General features: G+C 42.5%; 1 protein-coding gene across 1 annotated transcript in view; it reads right to left on the reverse strand.

Moving 5' to 3' along the window:
- The window catches only part of pvalb6 (parvalbumin 6), a 42,400-nt gene extending 24,104 nt beyond the window's left edge, over positions 1 to 18,296 (reverse strand). Inside the window, exon 1 of the mRNA XM_018667745.2 lies at positions 18,018 to 18,296. The gene's annotated coding sequence lies outside the window, so the exon portion shown is untranslated. The remainder of the gene's footprint in view (positions 1 to 18,017) is intronic.
- Positions 18,297 to 19,615: the final 1,319 nt, after the last annotated feature.

Here is a 19,615-nt window from a genome sequence, read left to right on the forward strand (position 1 = left end):
CAGCACACAGAGCTGCAGGATATACAATACTTCCTACTGTACGGCACTCCAGAGATTTTTCTCTTCTGTCATCTCATGGAAACAAAAACAGATTAAGGGACTGCAGATCTGATATGATGATAAGCAAAAGAGAGAGAGAGAGAGCAGGAAACAATGGGAGTGAATGACAGAAAGAGAAGGAGAGAGGTGTGTTTGAGTAAGAGCGATCTCCTCTGATCTCCTCTGATCCCCTCGTCCCCTCGCTAGGATTTGGTTTATCCTTCATTCAGCAGGAGTTTGCCCATTTTTCCTGACCGCTCTGCAACATTAATAGAAGCTGCTAGGAGTTAGGACACACACGTCAGGTCACACACACTTTTTTCCCTCTCTCTTCCTCTCTCACGTCACATCAAACACACCTACACACACACACACACACACACACACAACACACAAACACACAAACGACAGTGAGGGTTTCAGTTGTAGTAGTTCTTGAACTGGGCCTGCCAATAAAAGCCCCTGGAATCGGAATCAGAGGTGACAGATGGGGCAGGTGAGGAGACAAGCAGGGAGGTGGGGGAGGGAGAGGGAGACAAGGAGACAAGGAGACAGACAGGGGGAGTAATTAAGAGAGGCGTGTGATGCTGGAGTGGGGACGGAGGGACGGGGGGTAGATGAGACACAGATCAGAGAGTGGAAAGGTGGGGTGAGAGAGAAAGGACAGCAGGACTGATGTCCCCTCGTTCACTGATGAGGGTGATTCAGCTGCTCTGATGACAGTTTGATGAGATCGATGAGGGGACAAACTGTTCGTGGCTCTCTCACATTATCTTTTATATCTCTTTATTAATCCTGCGCAGCCTGACCTCCTTCTCATTCAAGTCACAGGGAAGGAATTCACACTTCAAATTACTGAAGTTACTCTGAAGAAAACTTTCTTCTTACCCAAGCAAAATCATCCAGAGTTGACGTTTTCATACGCAGAAATTTCCCAACTCACAACCAATTAAGCATCTTCAAGAGAATTTCCAAAGGGTTATGATTAGATTTTCTGAACTGCATCAGATTCTGTCCTCTGTCCTCGTCCCTGCTTTTTCATCTTTGCATTTGCCCTCTTTTTCTCATCATTCTCACTTCATATTCTCATTGTACCTCCATCCCATCTCCTCCCTGTTCTTCCCAGTCTCTTGTCAATGAACATCTGGTGCCAGGGGGAGTTCGTTCTCTTTCTTTCTTTCTTTCTTTCTTTCTTTCTTTCTTTCCTTTCTGTCTTTCTTTCTCCCTGGGAGAAGCATCTCTCTCTGCTGGGTGCTGGCAGCTGTCAGTCACGTCAAGGTCTGTGACGACTTTCTCATTTCTCTCATCATCATGCCGTTCTCTATTCAGGTGAGACGAGACGTGATCAGATGCTGCGCCTCAATGAGCAGGTGTCGCTTTGCATCTCAAGTAGTTTCATATCAAGCAGTTATACAGTCAAATGAACAAGAAAAGTGGCTCAAATTTTGACCTTCTCGTTGGTTCTTTGGCCATGAAATTTTGTCAGATGAGCAACATGAAGGTAAAAAAAAAAATAGACCAATGCATTTACCATTAAAGAAGAGATAAGGGCAAATAACTGAGTTACATCAAAGAATTGTGATGGGTGGCAAACAGTTATATGGATTAGCTGATGCAGTATTAAAATGTTGCAAATTTTTCAACCTTATTTTAGCCGTGCAAAGCATGTTAAATTTTGTATTAGTTCTTGTATTAAATTCACCAACTTAGGTGAGTCAATGGACCTCATGTAAGAATTTCTCTTATGACAGATTTTTGAACGAACTTCACACATTCACCATTTTTTTCTCAGGCACAAAGGAAAGTAGTTCTTTTGTAGTTCTACAGCCTGTTCGAAAAAGGGATGTTGCTCGATGATGTAATACCCCAATAGAAATATTCATGACATGTCATTCTGTTGTATTTGAATTCAGCCTAGTGTCAGATGGTTTCAGCCCTTTATCTGTTTACCTGCTTCTCTCCTACTCTATATGCTCACATATACAGTTTTTAATATAACCCACAGTTAACCCATTAAGACTATGTGTCATCCAGCAGTCACTTCCAAGCCATTTCCAAGCTGCTGCTCTGCACTGCTAAAATCTGCAGCATTGTCTGACAAAATCACCAGACACATAAGTTACAGAAATGGTTGTGCTGTGATTTCAGCTATATTTACTTATAAACTCAGAGAAAAAGTTAGAAGGTCAGTCATGTCTGGGTCAGCTGGTGTATCTGAGGAGGGAAAGCTTGTGGGGCAATACTGCCAACTAGGAAAAGTAGGGAAAACTAAGGCAGCAAAGATTTGTCCAAAAAGTTGCTAGAATTGTCAGTAGGTGTGTTTTCTGAAAAGTTGGTTAATCTAGCAACAGAGGTGCTGAGTTGGCAACACTGCTCGTAAACACCCCTCCCCAATGATGTAATAGAAACTGTTCACGCCAATTCATTTTGAAGGAGCAACGGCCAATTGGGAAACTTCATCAGTCAGTCAGCCGCAAAGTATGAGATATTTAGGATAAGAACATGAAAATGTTGTTGCATGAAGGGCATTGTGCTTTGTAGCTTTAACCTCAGCTCTGACCTAATGCCATCTTTTTCCATTTCACTACCCAAGTAATGGAGTCAACCTAAAGCAAAACTCTCTGCAAAGGCCCTTCATGGCTTCCATTTTACAGAGTAATTACACACTGCGTCAGTTTGTCTCTGCCAGCTACACAATCTGAAAAATGCTTTTTGGGTTGAGTGAGTTTGAGAGGAAGGGAGAGAGGGTGTGGTTGGAGGGAGGGAGGTGTCTCCTTGGATCTAACTTTTATCCATTTAATAGCAGAATGATGTTGGAGTATTCAGTACCACTCTGATATCATGCATTGGGATTGGGGCCAGACTGGGCAGCAGAGTGAAACCCACCTCTTCTTCTTTCTATTGTCTATTTTTTGTCATATTTCAATTCTGGTTTGGCCTCATCCTCTCCTCCATTCTTGGTTTTCAGCTTTGTTTCTCTATTTTCTTTTTGAATTTCATCTCCCTCATTTGTCAGTGTGTGTGGCTCCTCTCCATCCTCTTGAAGCTGCAGAGACAATATGTCCCTGAAACCTAAATTAACACTGTCATCTATCTCACGGCCTCTCCATCCATCCACTCCCTCTCATTTGGCCGTCCTTCCCTGAGTCTCTCTCTCTCTCTCTCTCGCTCTCTCTCTCTCTCTCTCTGTCTCTTGCTCACTCTCTCTCTTTCTCGTCTTCCCATTTCCAAATCTCCATACCATTAATTTTACGCTTTCATTTTCTTTTAGCAACACACATCTATGAGGTCATATCAGCCCCCTCTCTTGGCACATTTGCATCACCCCTAAATCCTTGATTCCCCCTCTTCCCTTTTATCTCTCTTTCTCCATTCCTGTGTCCTCACCCCACCCACCCCAACCCCTTTGGCAGGATCATTTGGCTGCAGCAGACGGGCTCTTATGCTCCAGGTGTGGTGTATTGAATGATGACCACAGGAGGACCGGGATGTGGCTCACACACACAAACACACTGCGTGCATGTGTACACACACATGCACACACAAACAATGAGCAGCCAGTGGCCCCATCATTACACCAACCTCTCTGTGCCCAGCATTTCCTCTTTTTTTCTTTCCTCTTTTTCCAGGAAAACTGTCTGTCATGTTTCGCCAGTCAGCGTCTGCTCTAATGCCTGATTCGCACATTAGTGTTGTCACTCCACTGCTAATAAATGTCTGGTAAAAACACACTCCAAGTGTATGTAGCAAACACACACTACATGGGCCGAGAAACATACATACATATAGGTATGTCTGTCATTTACGCACACACACAAACAAGTGTGGTTTAATCTTTTAGGGGTTTTAGGCCCCTTGATGACAAATGTGTATTCTATGTACATCTCCTCGTTCACTGGCTCCCCTGCCAAGCCATTACTCTCTCCTCCTCTCCTCTTCCCTTTCTTCTTCTCATTCCAAATGGAATAATTCATCTAGCCGATTAAAGACGACAGCGGCATCAATAGTTTCCAAGACTGCGCTATCATAATTTTGCTTCTGGGCTCAATGAGGTGTAAAAATGGCCATTATAACTTGTTGGGAAAGACAGAGGAATCACTGTATCTGAATGGGAGGATCTGAATATAAGTAATCGTTCATGGTGGGGATCAGTAAGACGTCTGCGACTGCCGAGGAGAATTTCTGAATTAATTACATTTTTGTATTGATATTTGTGTGAGCCTGACTTGAGGGACAGATTTGTGCAGTTTCTACATTTATCACAAAATGGAAATGGCCCTATTGTTAATAATTTCAATCAGGCAAAGCAGATAAAGGGTTTTGAAATGCAGAGGAAAGCAGGAAAACAATGCAGGCATAATAAATGAAATATCTCATCTAGCCGCTCTCTGCCTCAGCTAAACAATAGTTATCATCACAGTCATTATGTTAAATACACAAGGTGTCATTGCATGGAATTATTTGGTATTCCTGAGAAAACTCTGCCTAGCTAGTTGCTGTGGTTGTACTTGCACTGATGTTGTTCCTCTGGGGCCACAAACAACATGAATGAAAAGAAACACTGACATGTCCTCTCCCTCTCTGTTGCTCCACCAAGCAGAAAATAGAATGGGCTTAGGATGCACTGTGTCTCCTAGAAAATAATAATGGAAACACATTACTTACTAACTGGAAACACCTTGATGCTGTAAATAATGTCACTGACAGTCCACCCACAGAAATGCACAGAAAAAGAATGTTAAATGCAGAACAAACTTCAATGATTTGTCATGGGATTTACTGCAACACTGGATAATCTGTTGCACTTTCCCACCTGCGATTCACTCCTCTTGTCCTACATGTGTTTTAACAGCAGTCAGTCTACATTGACCTCTGTTTGTTGGTGTAGTAGAAGAGTCATGAATGGTGTGCCGCACCACTGTGGATAGTGAGCCTCTGCAAATCCTGAGGAAGGTGAATCTGTTTTTTTTTTTTTACAGAGTTGAGTTTCATTCATTTTTTATACCCGCCTTATCCTTTGCAGGGATGCAGGAAAGTGGGCTGGAGCCAATTCTAGCACCCAGCATGCACTGGCAGAGAAAACAGTGCATGCTGACCCAGGACACATTGTTATAGTCTATCTCAGGGGCAACATGTACAGTATATGAGGGACCTTGCGTTTTGTTATCCTCCTATGAATACTGAATTGAAGACGAGCATGTCGCAAACAGGATGTGAAAGCTTGTGCTTCACCAACAGAATGTATATAATTCAAATGATACAGATGACCTTGACTCTGACAGTGAAATGTCTGTTTCTATGTGCTCTCTGCAGTCGGTGTCACCATCCTGTGGGCTGCGCGTCACTCAGAGTGATCTTCGCTCCTCTGTCTCTTCTCTGTGCTGCCTCATCTTTTTTACTGTCTTGTTCTCTTGTTTTATACTTCAGCATTACAAGACAGAGAGCCTGAAGGCCACGGTGCTGCCAAAACGCACACACACACACACATATGGAAACACACACGCTCAAAAACCCACCCACGTGCACTCTTTAGTGCAGGTACCAACAAAGTGGGCTTGCAGGTACTTTCATACATTAGCGCACACATGCAAATGCAAAAAGACACACACACACACACACACACACACACAGACATAAGTGACATAACTGCTGAACAAGGAGCTGACTACAAGAGTCAAATCACTATCTGCTTTACTCTACTTTATCACAACTGTAACAGATGAAGAGCAGCACACACACACACAAGACAGAAACTTACATACACACACACACACATATGTATATATATATATATATATATATATGTTATTCCATTATCCTAGAAGTGAAATACCACATGTATATACATCCCTCTAACACTGATGGATTCACACAGTGGCAAAAATAAAGAAGAGCATCACAGCATAACTTTAACTTTCACTTGCGACTGCACTGAGAAGTCATCCATGCTTTTCCTTATCTCTAGATACTGTTATTTGTCACTGTTATTTACTGTTATTTGCCAAAGATGCCACATTAGAGAGGGTTGACTGGTTCACTATAGTGAGCTAGTCAACTATATTATCGTGTCTTTAAAGTGCGACGGGTACAATGGGTGTGTGTGTGTGAGAGAGAGTTTGTGTCTCCCCAGCTGAAAATACTGCAGTCTTCGTCATGCCTGGCTGGCTCACAGCAGTGTGATGTAAGGGCCTATTTTTTCCTCGGCTGCTTTAAAGTGATGGAGTCCAGTTTGGCTGGGCTTTGTTTAGGGAAAACACTAAATCAAATGAGCCAGACGTCGATCGCGCCACTGAGTGTTTGTGCGTATGGTGGCTGGAGTGGCACTCAGGGCAATGCAACACAAAAATGGTTTGAGCCCTGAGTAAATGGGGTCAGAGAGAGTGTCTCCTTTTTTTACTCATACAGAGACACACACACCTCTTCAGGGCATACACACAAAAGACAAAAAATATGAAGCATGGACACTCACAATCACACAAACAAACCCCCCTTGGCCTTTTGGTGCCAATCTCACCCAAACCCTTCTTCCTTTCTCCCTGTTCCACTTTGTTTCCTTTAATGTTGTTGCTCTGTCTTGCTGTCCCATGCAACTTGAATGAACCATTGAAAGTGTTTAACCAGGACAACCTTGTCTAGTTAAGAGTAAGGGCGTACTTCATCATTGCCATAGTTGGTTTATCACAGGTCTTGTCCTTGCAAGTAAATTTAGTGTCCTGCTCAAGGGCACTTCAAGCAGAGACAGTCCTTCTGCTCACCATGTCATAGTGCTGTCTCAATGGCCTGTAGGACTAACTGAAGCAGGGGGTGAGGTTTACACACAGCACATACAGCCACCGTCCCAGAAAACTGCACACAAGCTCTTTCAAGTTCAGTTTTAGTTTTATATTTGTTCAAGGTCAGTGAGACATAAATTTGAAGATGAAGAGTTTACTTCTCCTATTAGTTTCCCCAGCTTGTTGGAGATTTGGGAGATCAGTAACAAATCAAATCAGTGATCTTTGATTTAGAGAATATTAAGGGGGCACGGTGGAGAGAGATTTCCAAAGTTTTCAAAACTACTCAGATAATGTCATCAGGGCTCGAGGCTTACATAACAGGAAGCCTGTGTTACAAACTAGAGGCCTTGAATTTGAAAGGCATTGGTATTTTGGAGGCAGTAACAGTCTAATGAAAGATTCTATCAAGTTGCATTATGGGAAATAGAAGATCCAGTGTTTTGGGGGTTTGACCCACACTAAGGACAAAAAGTCAGAATATCCTGCCCTGTGCTGCTTTGGCTTTGACCATTCTTGTTTTTAATCTGTCACTCGCAACTTTATGGAAGTGCAATACTAAATCACTGGAGTACTCCTTCAAATGTTTCCTCAAACCATGATTCTGAATTGTGAAATGTAGTTTGATTTATAGTTGTATGTTAGGTGTGAAATACTGCAAAACACTGAAAATACTGCAGTCAACAGGGTGAAATAAAACTATAAAGCAAAACCTGTGCCATAGGTATTTTAGAAGGACACCTGTCAACCTCTTGCATCAGGTATAAACCCAGCTTAATATATCACTCATCTCTACACTTAGGCATTTCCTGAAGACAAAACACGTCAAAGGTAAAATACATGCCTGGTATTCCAGGTCTGGCAAACTTTAAAAAGAGCTGAAAGTTTCAGTCCAAATTCAAAGATCAAAACACAAGATTAATTCCATATAAAAGCTCTTAAAATTCTAATAAATCCCTGGTTTTTGCTTGTTTACTGATGTGTATCTTCTTCTCTGGGTGATGCTTACGTTTAGTTTGTTGCTGGAGAACACTGTATCTCTTCTTGCCCCATGTAGCCTGTGAAAGCAGACTCAGGGAATTATGTGGTAACTGATGACTTGTATTATCTTACAGGTAAAAGTCAAAGCTTTACTGATCAATATTTTTGATCTGGACATTGACTCGAATGACTCACTGGACTATGAACAGGTCACAGGTGCTGCTGATCTCACTGCCGATCTCACTGAGAATCAACCCCCACCCTGTAGCACTCCACAGCCACTATTAAGGAGAAAGTACCTTCACCGTTGGTTGGAACAAATCTCAAACCACATCTTTGAAGACTATCCAGTCCATTATTGAACACAACTCCTTTATCTGCATTTTACCTTTTGTCTTTGTATCTTTTCTCCCTGTCTGCTCATGTATCTCCCATTCTTCTCTACATATTCTCTCCCTCTCGGTGTGTGTCTCTGCTTCTACCTCTCTTTGTCCCCTCGTCTTTTTGTCTGCAGAGCGGCTTTACCACCTCATTGTTGCCTCCCTTTTCTTTTGGTGGGACACATTCACTCCCCTCTCCCATTCTCCTCTGGCCTACAGCATTATAGGCTACCCAAATAAAGAAAGGAAAACACAATTTGTATTCTGGACCATGTCTGTGATGTGAGAGGAAAGAGGAGAGTGGGGGGAGAAAAGAGGCAGAGAGGAGAGGAGGGGTTGTTAAAGTCACAGTTTGAAGACTGGGTAAATTCACTGGACATAAAGGCAAGTGTTTGAGGGCATTCGCCTTCATTGCTGGCAGATTTGTTTCTTCTTCAGGAGGACAGTTTGACCTTGAGTCAACAAGGCAAGGTACACTCGTGTAACACTGTCATCAACTTTATATCATGATAATGATTTTCATTTCTGCAGCTTTCTTGTAATCATGCATTTGTCTTGTAGAGTATTATTCATCCATCTAATTTTGTGCATCATTACATAAGTGGTTTGTATATTGACACACGACTTGCCCGCACTGCGCTTGAGTTTGCGGGTGGTTGTTTAGGGCGGTCTAAATATAGACTCGCAGTGTATCCTCACAGTTGGATAATGATGCATTTAGCAGGAGTAGGAGAGTAAGTGGGTTGGCTATCCACACATCAGAACTCAAGTGTTCATCAGTACACTTTTCTGAGCGCTGGTGGCGTGCTGTGTGTATATGCATGTCAGACTGTATTGTGTGTGAGTGAGCAATGCTGACCCACATGCACTGAGTGCGCATGTAGATGCCAATTTGTGCCAGTATGTGTTCACTGCCCTGTATCCCTAACCCCGGCAGTGATGCCTGGTCAGCAGCAGCAGCAGCTGATACCCTCTTGTCACTGACAGCAGCTCCTGCAGTGCTGCGAGAAAGAGCGAGATGGGCGGGTAGTGCTCCATTGACCTTGCAGCAGAAAACCCTAACAGTTACAGCAGTAGTAGCACACCCTCGACTGCTCAAACACAAAGACACACACTCAGAGAGGGGCATACACAACACACACACACCCCCTCTCAGTCTCTCATGTTCATTCTGACGCTTGGTCCACACTCAAATGCTTAAGAATCGCCTCAGGCCTGTTCGCTGGGGCCAGCCTTCTTACAAAGTGAGAGAAAGAGAACAGGATGGAAAATAGGCGGGAGGCAGGAGGCTGAGGATGGAATATGCACATTCACATAAAGGAAAGAAATGTGCAGTCACTCAAAAAGCCACAAAAGAGAGAGACAGCATAAATGAGTTATAGCTGCAGGGGACAAAGTGAATAGAGATACATAGAGTCCTGCACACTTCCATGAGGTTACACATTCACATAGGCACATGTATAGAGACGCATAAAGACATTGGAAATCCAAAAAGGCCTCTCTTCCATAAGCACACATCCTGCGTACATGTAAGGTAAAGTGCATGACACTACTATATCATACTGTTGCATCCATAGAAAAGCACATATACGTGCTCCTCTAAACCCCTTTGGCAAAAGTCAGCTGCAAGAGTCTTTGTTTCATACCAGTGCAATATGAAAGTGAAAATAGCCTCCTCCTTGTCTGTCGACAAACTAATAGCACTGAAGTGAATGTGTCTCATGAAGGAGTGTAATATAGAAGAAACACTGAGTGTTGCTTCTACTGCTGCCTTGTGTTTGTCAGATCACCAGTATGAAGAATTATATCAGTGTTGCAGCTTTAGAAAATGGGGTAAAACATTATGTGTTTGTGTGACAACCCAGAGTCAACCCAGTCTGATTTCAGTTTTTACCACAACACACTCTACACTCTATTATTGTCGCTACAGACTTTTCTTTTTTCTTTTTTTTTCTATGTTCATAAGTCATGCAACATAGAATATTTTTGTCAAATAACATCTTCAACCCACATGATCAGGCTTTGCCTCAATTTATGACACTTTTACATCTGTTCACATCTTTCATTTGACTTTGCAGTGTGCCACCTTTACATTTAAACCAGTACACCCACCAGAAATTGTGTGTCAAATGTGAGAGGGAGTCTTTTTGTTAAAACAGTGGCTTAGGTTTTGGGTCAGCATTGGGTCAGATGCAGGCCAACAGATTTTGTTAGGCCTAGACAAAGCCCTGGCTGTGTCATAATTTTCAGGCCGATACTCTGCTGGGAAATTCTCAGTACAGAATCGAGTAGCAAAGTGGGCGATAATGCAGAGATGGAAGTAGGGAAGAGAGAAAACGGATGATGTGATAAGGGTTGTGGACTAAATGAAATGTGGAGACAGGGAATTGGAAATGAAGGTCAGATGAAAGGGGACCAAAGTAAAGAAGTGACAAATGGAAGGAAAACTTCCATCGCCATCCTGGCCTTTGTTCCTGAGGGGCCAGGATGTGGCCTGGGATATGACATTCAAGAGGGATTGATGGATATTGTTCACAACGAATGCTGCTTTGCCAAGCCAAAGCTACGGCTCATCTCACCTAATCTCTGCTATTGAGAAGAGCTGTCATTCACTCTGTGGGTTGATGTTTGACCAATTCATTGCTCCACATTAGCTCGAGCTGTTTGCATACAGGGCACTGGGCCTTTATGGCAGCTTTTCATTTTCCCACTTTTCTGTTGCACTGGGAGCCAAGAACTTCTCATTCAGCTTTAAGTAATCCTACTTTAAAAACTGTTAAAAACTTTGGAAATTTCTGGATTTCAACTTATTTTCCTTTATTTACTTCCCTTAAATGAAAGAGATTTAGTCCATATTAATTTTTGATAACAGACTTTAATATTATCTAAGCATCATTTTGTGAATCTCCAGTTTAATGTTAGTTTAGTCTTTATACCATAAAACCAAATAAAAGTGGTCTTAAAATAAAAAAAAAAACAATGAAGAGTAGAATATGTGTAATTCAGAATACTGCACTGATGTTGCACAATCTGACAACTTACATTTGTTGCCCAAGTAAACATTTAACCTTACGATTGACAGTATTCGCTGCACTTAAGAACTAGTGTAAATCTATATATACACTGTGACTTTGTTCCCCAAAGATAGAGGCTTTAAGTGGCTTTGACAAAATAGGTCACATCATCAACCTGTTTAATTTTTCTTTTCTAAAATAAAGTCCAAGCTCTAAAATAAGAAAAGTCTCAATCCATTTCTGCTCTCTCCCACCTGACTACGGGTTCATTAATGATCTCATTTAAGAGGTCATGGGTTCTCTAATTGGAAGTGGGCTGACTCCTGTTGCACTGGGCTGACCTCTGTGACAGTCTAAAGTTAGTATCGACTTTTTGACCTGGGTAAAAATACTCACACTTCTGACACCGCTGTGCATAGAAACACATCCAATCCTTCAAATAACTCAAACAACCTTTGGACCTAAGTTTTCCCTCAAGGGAAAAAAAGGTGCTTTGCTTTCAGAACATTTGAAAAAAAAAAGGTGAGTTACTTTTTAGCCATGTCCAAATTTATCTGCTTGTAAACATGTCAGGGTTTGAGTGTTTTCACATCCTGTTTTCTGCATGAGAGAGAGAGAAAGAGATAAGCTGCAGTGATAAAGAACAGACGAAGAACGAAAGTAGACCAAGGGCATTTAAAGTAATGCAGGTATTGCAATTTAGTCATCAAAGGGCAGAATAACACCTGAGACCTTTTCATTCACTGGGATAGTGTATACAACCTTCATAAAGTCCAGCTGAGCACAGTGTGGCAGAGTGTTACACACCACTATAAACCCATCACTTATTCAAATATTAAGCTAAACCACAGCATCTGATGCTTCAATAGACGCTCTTCACTTCATGCTCATAGTTCCTTATTAACAGGTGGCTCGGCTCCAACGCTGGTGCCACATGCAAACACACGCTTGCATCCACACACAACATTGCACCGCTGTCTGCAGGTGCACACACACACACACACACACACACACACACACATAATAATATTAAGCCCCAAACCAGCAGCGCTGGGCACGTTTTCACTGATCATTCCGCATGTCAGCGAAACCATCAAGCACTCTCCAGATGCCAGCCGCTTCACACAACATCTGTCCTTGACCTTGGCAATGAAGACTCACCAGTGACAACTCCGTCTGCCTATCACAGCCTTCTGTTTAGGGCCATTATGATATCATTTTTTTACGTGTGTTTGTGTGTGGTGGTGTGTGTTGTATAAATGTGATTGGGTGGCTGGGGGAGGGGAGCAGTGTAAGTCATCGTGCGACCTGCCCTGCATCAGTACATAGTTTTTTTTTTGTCAGTGTGCGCACCTGTTTGTGCCTGTTTGTATCAGCGTGTATCTATGGGACAAGACGCACTGACCTGCAGTGCTACAGTATATCACAAATTGCCTAGTTGACTTTGCATGCAGCCCACGAACAAATGCACAATGAAGCATACCGTGTGTGTGTTTGTCGAGCTGGGCCACATGAATGCAATGAATGCACTGAGTGCTTCCAGTTTCCCTTCTTTTTTAAATTTGTCACCTCAGCAAAAAAACATGTGACATCCTCTTCTTCATTCTCTTATATCAAAATCTGTGTTTTAATTAGTGCCTTTTAACAAGGGTCCTGAACACAGAGTTAATGGTGCTTTTCATGACAAAATCAGCGCAAATGCAAATTCTCTCTGAGCGACCTCTGTTCTGTGGCTGGGAACACTGTTTTAATTATCCAGACAACCTCTTAAGTAGCGCAGAAACCGTAGAGACGAGGTGACCATATGCTCAGCAGTCACAACTTAGTGTACTGTCGTATATCAGCTCACAGGTGGTGGAGGATGTGAGGGATGAGGAGAAGAAGATTAACACTGACAACAGATTTAAACAGTGAAAAGAGGGAATGGAAGGAAAGCGAAATGAGAGGAAATGATGATGGTGATGTTAAATCCCAAGGATATCAAGTTCCACTTCCCACAAATATTTGGCTACACAAGCACCATGCTTCTTTCTGACAACTTTGTTAGATTTTTTCTTTCTGACAACTCACAATTAACTGACCACTTTCTTCACAAACCCACACATCTATATTGCCCTATCTTTCCTGGTAAAATGAAATTTCCCTGTCCAGTCTACGCACTGGCAGGTTTCCAGCCCACTCACTCACACTCACACTCTTCACACGGCAATGAACAACAGAGGAGAGAAAATAGACAACTAGACACAGGAACACACACAAACGTACTGTATAGGTTGTGCACACACATGCTGACACACAAGCACCACCCCAACCATCAGCAGGGTTTTGTTTTTCATTGTGTTCAGGTTCATGTCAAGTTTCAAAACGGGTCTGCAGAATGCGGCTAAGGTAGTGACAGATAATGAATCAATGTCTCTGTGTGGTTTGATAATAAATGTACAGTTGCTGTGTTTGTGTGTCTCTCTGTTCCTTCCCATGTTAGCAGCATGGCTTTGTGGACAGCAGTGTCAGTCTGTCACAATTTTTCACGATCCCCAGAGGATAAATCATCCTGACTCTGGTGATCCTCTAATTTTTCCTCTTGTGCCAACAGCAGGTTGGCATTCTTGGTTTTGAGTGAAATGCCATGGTATGTATTGGATGGATTGCTATGAAATCTGGTACAAACATCAGTGTCTCCCTCAGAATGAATTGTAAGAATCTTAGTAATCTCTCAACTGTCCATGCTAGCACCACCACCAGTTTTGTTGTCCAACACTTTGGTTTATTGCTAAAAAGGTAAGCATGCTAACATTTTGCTAATCAGCAGGGCAGACTGGACTGATAGGACAGATGTCTGCATGCTCCAGTAATGAAAATCATTTTGTGTTAAGAACTCAGTCGCACATTTTAGGACAGTCTTTCAAAGCAAACCTATTTTGGATTATTCACCACATAATGTTCTAAATCAGGAACCATTAGGTGTTGGTTTATGCAATGGTTTACAAGAAAACATTGCAAAAGTTTCTCAACAGTAAAACAGAAATAGACTGAAATTCAGACAGCATCCTGCTTGAGTCATATAGAGTAAATTGCTGCATCATTCCCAGTCTGCACTGAGTATTTTAATGCATGGCGCTCCTTTTGGAGTAGGAGACAGAATTTCCAAGTAGTGGATTTCTCAAATTGTTGTGACAGTTTTCATATGAGGATGTCTGTTCAGTTCAATAGATGTGCTGACAACAATGTTCTGCACCTGAACCAAACACAGCATGGAGATATAAAAGTGGATACTGTGTTAGTGGGAAGGACTGTGTCTGGATGTATGAACTGGGATAGAGAATAAAAGAGAAGAGCGCACACACACACACACACACACACACACACAGATGCACACCACACTTTTTTTTATCTCGACTGACATGGTCACAAGAGCCACCTCAAATGAGAATTTAGCAGCACTCAGAGCTCCTGCAGTTAATCAGAGCACTTAATAACCACATAGACCACACATTGTTAATATACACACACACACTCATTGAAATCCCAGTCTGACTGTCATGGTACTTAGATACTTTTCCTAGTCCACCTGTCCCAGTCCCTCTGACACAGGTCCTAAATTTCTCCTTCACTGGTTCTCCACACTTCCCTAAACACACCAGCATCAATACTGCACAGACCTGTTCAGCACCATACACACTCCCAGCCCTTGTCTTTTTTCTCTCTCTGTCCTTCTCACACATCATGCTCCGAACCACCCTTCCACCTTCCTGCCCTCCTTCCTCTGATTCACACACAGACACAGTATGTAACTATTCTCTTTCTCAGACAAATGCACAAACAGCTCCCACTGACACATTGTGAGGTCTTCTCCCCCAGGAGCATTATATCACACCTGGGTATTTCACACTCCACAGAGCTCCATGCTTGTTAAATCACGGAATTCCCATGAAATCAAGAGAAGATATGCTACCATGCATCACGTCTGACTTTTATATCTAATGGGGAAGTGGTGATAAAGTTTATGGGGACATATAATGTGTGGGTTTAACAGTGTATATGGATAGGTCCGGAGGAGTATGTAGATGGTTATTGTATAGGCTATATTCTAAATCCTGCTTGTTGTTGAAGTGGAAAAAGGAGAGTTAAAATCACATCTCCCCGACAGGTATTTTTCTTTGGAAGTGTAGATATATTTCCTTGTCTACAAAACTTATTTGCAGTGTACCTCAAGGTTTAATTCTGGATCCCTATTTTTTCTCTATTTACATGCTTAACTCTGTGATTATGTTGTGTCACGTATATGGAGATGATACACAATTATATCTCTCTGTCCACACAACAGATTCTTGTAGTTTAGTTGCTTTAAAGGATTGCTTTTGGGGATACTGAATTTTAGATATTTTAGATAACTTTGATGTTGGATGACTTTCTCAAGTTTAACAAGGACAAGACTGTAATAATTATATTATACCCAGCCTAACAACTTGGCTTCATGCCTCCTAATATCAAGCCAGAAATTATTATTAATAGTATTTATTAATTCAAATCTGAACTTTGACAGCCAAGTGCAAGGGGTTATTCAGTGTTGTTTTAATCATTAAAATAAAACAATTTCTGTCTGCCATTGACAGGGGGAAAGTTATTCAACCCTTCTAGATTACTGTAACTTGCAATCAGTACTTGACTTTCCATTGCTTTCTAAATGCAGTTAGAAAATTTTGTTTATCACTGATAATGCATTAAATTAATTGACTCTGAGCTATATATCTGACCTACTAAGTGCATACATACAAGGGACACTCAGATTGGCACAAAAAGCTTTCCTGAGTACGTCTGTATTTGCAGCAAAGGATGACTGTGCATTTGCTGCCATGGTACCTGAACTTTGAAATTAATTACCATTCAAAATCAGCTTTTTAAACTCGCTTTTAACTGCCTTGTATGACTTTATATCCTCTGGACTGTACTGCATTATATTATTTTTTTAGTTTATTATTTTTTGTCCGATTTTACTTTTTAGCCGTGTTGGCAGCATGGACCCAGGTACAGCAATGTTGGTCTCTTGGTCTGTCATTCAGCCCCTTTGGTCCAGACTGAAATATCTCAACTTTCATGGTCCCCAGAAAATGATACCCACTGATTTTGGTTATCTCTTGTGTTTTCGTCTAGCTCCACCATGAGATAGTCATTTTGATTAAGAGAAAAATAATCTGTCATGAAACTGTCTGGTGCCACAGATCTAAATTGTCCCTTATTCAGTAAACTACTAGATGGATTGGCCAAAAAAAGCTGTACAAACAATCCTGGTTCCCATATGATGAATCCTAATGAATTTGGTGATCCCCTTACTTTTCTTGAAGAGCCATCTTGACATTTGGAGTTTTTACTGAAATATCTCAACCACTTTTGGATGATAACAATCATTATCAGTATATTACACACATATTTCCACCAATCTTACACTGAAAAATATTCCTTCTTTTTTATGCCAAATTATCATTCCCAAACTTCTTCTTACTTCCTCTCACATCTCCTGTCTCAATCTTTGCCACCTGAAAAGGTATCGGAAGTTCCCCTCCTCTCCTCCTCCTCCTTTTCTCACCTCCATCTCTCTCCCTTCCTCATCACCTCCCTGCCCTTCAAGTCTAACGCATCAACTCCCCACCCCCCACCCTCCCCAAACAAATGTCACTTTCTAATTGGCCAGCATCAGGCGAGACAGGAGTGCATCGCTGTTTGGACAGCTGTTAATCTAGGAGGGTTGGTGGTAGCGGCAAGATTGTGACGGTGGCAGGGAGAGGGATGACAATCTGGAACAGTGCTGAGAATGACGCAATGAGGGAGAAAGTGTTAGAGAAGGGGGAAAAAAGAGTTTAACCCTGGTGCAAAATTACCACTCACGCCCCAGTCTGTGACCACATCTGTCTGTCATTATGTTGTGCCAATGAACAAAATGGACTCAGAAATTAAAATGCACTAAGATCTATGTGTGTATACGTCGCTCACCATCTCTGCATCATTGTGTGGTATGGACTGTGTAATATAGATAATGTTAATGTATGAGCTCACACCCTGCAGTTTCATTCAAGTCTCAGCTCCGAAGCCTCAGCATCACCCGCACAGGAATGTAATGGGTTTTCTCCCCCTCCCTCCTTCTCCTCCTTGCTCCATCTCTCTCTCTCTTTCACACACACACACACACACACACAATGAAGCACACGCAGACACACAGCGCTCAGGGAACCAATCATCATCCCCTGTTTTCAGGTTCTGTTTGTGAATGGGATTTTTACGGGAGAGGAGGAGGCAGGCGCCACTGCGTTTGTAGGCATGCAGCTGCTACAGCAGGGGGAACATCAGCATCCCATTCTCATTTTTTCCTTCTCCACTTGAAATATTTCTCCTTCTCTCTGTTGCCTGTTCTCTAGTTCATTTTTGATGTTATGGTCTGTGTTTTTTCTCATGTCTTCATTTCCATTTTTGCTTCTCTTTCCATCTTCTTGAACTCTCTCTGACTCTTTTTTGTCTGTTTTGATGCGGCAGTCACAGCAGACTGCCGCATCAAAATAGCCTTTCTTTTTCCATGCTTTTCTTTCACTTTTCCCCTGACACCATCACCGTCAAGATCATCTACCGCTGTTTGCCTCTTTTACATTTTTTACCCTATCCTGTCACTTTCCCATTCACTGCAGAACAGCTGGCTTTCTCCACTACATCTGCCTCTTCCCTCATTCTCTTCTTTTCACCAGGTATCCCATCTGGCTTCTGAAGCTGCAGCTGATGCAGGTAAGGTGAATGACCACCACCAACACACGCAAAGACACAGACACACACACAGAGACTCTTACCTCCAGTGACAGAGACTTCGTCCCAGGTGATTCTGAATCCTCACTGGTTGAAGGAAGAGCGGGCGAGCCTGCGAGCTTCTGGCGGCTGAAGAGAAGTGGAGGACAGACAAAGAGAAAGAGACAGAAAGAGAGAGAAAGAGAGGTAAAAGACGAGAGACAGCAGAGAGAGAGTGAGAGGTGTGAGAGAGAAAGAGAAAGTGGACAAAAGCAGGCGAGCTGTGTGATCCAAGAGGAGGAGGAGGAGGAGGGTGCTCAAGCCGGCTGGAGGTGAGATGAAGGGGAGAAAGAGAGAGGGAGGGAGAGATAAAGGGAGAGGAAGGGAGGGAGGGAGGGAGTGAGGGTGCGCTGGATTGGGATAGGAGGGGATTGTATGATGTTTGAGAGGGGGAGGAGGAGGAGGAGGAGGAGGGATTGCAGGGAATGGAGGGATAGGAAAGTTGGTGAGGGAGGGAGGAAGGAGAAGGATGCAGAGACAGAGAGGAAAGAAGGAAAGGGTGGTTGGGGGGAGAAATGAGGGAGGATAAAAGGGTGAGGCAGACAAGACTGAGGGGAAAAGAGAGGGGAGGACAAGCAAAAAAACAGTAAGAGAGGTAGAGAACATGATAGAAAACACAGAAACAGGTATGCTCATGATTTGCTCTTGTGGGGTTTGATTTATTTATTTATTTTTTTTTTTTTTGGTGGAAAAAATAAATGAATCCATCAAATTTCAGAACTCTTTACTCCATTACAAGTGTAACCTTTTACAGCCCCTAAAACTACATGTACAACTCATGTCACATGCGGGCTGCCCCTGGAAACAATCAGTTTCTGAGTGGTGAAATGTCCTTCCGTCCATTCAATCACACTGTAATCCAATCCTGTGTTGGTGTGTTCCAGTACAGATACTGCAATTAACTTTGGAGCAATAACTTACCGGAGGTGGTGGATGGAAGGGTGGGAGAGAAAAAGAGGGGGAGAGTGGTGAGAGAAGAAGAGGAAAGAAGAGCTGACTGAGTTTTGTGAGATGCTGATGACAAAATTGGAATAAAGGAACATGGTGCCCAAAGAAAAGATTGAGCGAGGGTTATGTGGAGACAGGACGTGTGGAGAGTGGGGGAAGAGGAGCAGACTGACCTCTGGGTAGATGCACTCAGGGATGAAAGGGTGGTGAAGAAGAGAGATGGAAAGAGAGGGAAGAAAGAACAGACCTGGCTGAATGGAAGATGATGATATTGTGAAAATCCACTGATCTGTCATGTGGCTTTCAGAGGGTTTAGGGTGGGCAATGGGTCACATGTAACATACGGTGTCACTGAATGCATGCGACCTAAAAACAGTCATGAAATGATTACATAGTAACTGGGCTCCTGGGCACAGACAAGTTAATGACCCCCAGCCCTTCTACACTTGAGTAAGACATCCAGACTTGACACCGGCTCAAAATGAAGGCTGTAATCATTTCCTTTCTTTCTGTGGTCATTTTGCGTTTCTTTATGGTATCTTGTGCTTCACTGTAGTCTTTTTGGTGTAATGGTCACCTTGGGTCTCTTTGTAGAGATTTTGTGTATTATTGTAGCTGTTTTGTGTCCTCATTGTGGTCGTTTTGCCTCTTTTCG

This window comes from Lates calcarifer, linkage group LG11 (genome assembly GCF_001640805.2).
Source record: "Lates calcarifer isolate ASB-BC8 linkage group LG11, TLL_Latcal_v3, whole genome shotgun sequence".
Lineage (NCBI taxonomy): Eukaryota > Metazoa > Chordata > Actinopteri > Centropomidae > Lates > Lates calcarifer.